The sequence below is a fragment of the Manihot esculenta genome, chromosome 1 (assembly GCF_001659605.2).
Source record: "Manihot esculenta cultivar AM560-2 chromosome 1, M.esculenta_v8, whole genome shotgun sequence".
Lineage (NCBI taxonomy): Eukaryota > Viridiplantae > Streptophyta > Magnoliopsida > Malpighiales > Euphorbiaceae > Manihot > Manihot esculenta.
In genome coordinates, this window is record NC_035161.2 from 20,224,891 (window position 1) to 20,226,824 (window position 1,934).

The 1,934-nt window shown below is 41.8% G+C and overlaps 1 non-coding gene across 1 annotated transcript; it reads right to left on the minus strand.

Annotated features, from left to right (window-relative positions):
- Positions 1–325: 325 nt before the first annotated feature.
- LOC122721871 lies at positions 326–432 on the minus strand. Its single transcript, XR_006348651.1, has one exon. It is a non-coding gene; the product is annotated as a small nucleolar RNA R71 (small nucleolar RNA).
- Between the last annotated feature and the right edge of the window lie 1,502 nt (positions 433–1,934).

Here is a 1,934-nt window from a genome sequence, read left to right on the forward strand (position 1 = left end):
TTGGATGATCAAGCACTATGGTGCATCACTTACCCACCTTTGGCAGCCCCTTTTGAGCTCAAAACCGGATTAATTCATATTCTTCCAAAATTCAGAGGTCTTAAAAATGAGGATCCACACAAGCACCTCAAAGAATTTCACATTGTGTGCTCAACAATGCGGCCTCAAGGTATTTCCGAAAAGCATGTTAAATTAAGAGCTTTTTTTTTCTCTTGATGATTTTGCCAAAGATTGGTTGTTCCATTTACCACCTGGATCCATCACTTCATGGGCTGGGATAATGAGAGCCTTTTTGAGCAAATACTTCCCAACCTCAAAAGCTATTAGAATCAGAAGAGAGATCAGTTACATCAAGCAAAAGGATTATGAAGGGCTATATGAATATTGGGAAAGATTCAATCGATTGTGCACAAGCTGCCCTCAACATGACATCTCTGATAAATCACTCATTGAATACTTCTATGGAGGTTTGCTACCTTCGGAAAGAAAGTTCATAGATGCAGCATGTAGAGGATCAATTGAAGACAAGTCACCTCAAGCCATAAGGGATTTAATTTCCACCATGGCAACAGCTTCACAGCAATTTGGAGACCAAGAACAGCCACCAAGAAGGGTGAATGAGGTGAGTACATCCATTTTAGCATCCCAAATCTCTGATCTCACCAATGCTGTCCATAGCCTTGTTATGGGTCAAGCCCAACAAGTCCAGCAAATTCAGCAGCCAAAGCCATGTGGGATATGCGCAAACATAAGCCACCCAACTGAACTATGTCCTTCCCTTCAAGAAGAGGACCACCAAGTCAATGCTGTTGGAGGCTTTAATGGGCAAAGAAGGTTTGATCCCTATGCAAACACATATAATCCAGGTTGGAGGGACTATCCAAATTTCAGTTATGCAAGGGACAACCAATATCCAAGCTACCAGCAAAGATATCAACCTCAACCTGCACCTCAAAAGTCCTACACACCTCTTGAAGAAATTGTGAAGTCCTTAGCAAATACGGTGCAAAATTTGGAGCAACAAATGGGCCAAATGGCCACTTCAGTGAGCAAACTTGAGTCTCAAGGAAAACTACCTTCCCAAACTAAGATAAATCCAAGGCAAAACGCTAGTGCCATCACATTGGGGAGTGGAAAAGAGCTGCAAGACAGTAGAGCTGAAAAATTGCAAAAATAGGCCATGGAAGAAAATCTGCCAGAAAGTGATTAGGGCAGTTGATCTGCCCAAATCACTGACCCAATCGCTAGGCAGACTGAGCTGCCTAGCAGTAGTGATCTGCCCAAATGACCAGAGAAGGCAGAATTCGATCTGCCCAAATCAACAGACCATGCAGAATCCAGTCAGAGGCAGAAAATAATACAGCAACCAGCAGAAAAATTCAAGGTACCTCCCCCCTTTCCCAAAAGATTTACAAGGTCACAAAAAGAAAAAGAAGAGAATGAAATACTTGCAACCTTTCGCAAAGTGGAGATCAACATACCTTTACTTGATGCTGCCAAACAAATACCAAGGGACACCAACCAGGAGGATGAGGAGAACAGGAAAAATTTGAAAGAAACAGAAACGGAAAAGACATCATGCTGCATAGACTGATCCAGAGGCGATTTGCCCAAATCACTTGTACAGACAGAATCTGATTTGCCCAAATCACTTGAACAGGCAGAAATCAAATCAACAATGCATACAGAATTCAATTTGCCCAAATCAGCAGCGCAGACAAATTTTGATTTGCCCAAATCATCAGTGCAAGCAGAATTCAATTTGCCCAAATTCAGTACCAAATTGCAGCCACCTTTTATGGAGAAATATGATTTGGAGTTCGAAGTGCTGTCCAATCACCTCAAAAATTCAAACATAAAGGCTAGAGGCACACCTCACTTGAAAGAGGAGAAACTAATCATGTTACTTTATGAATACATGAGAGAAATAGGGT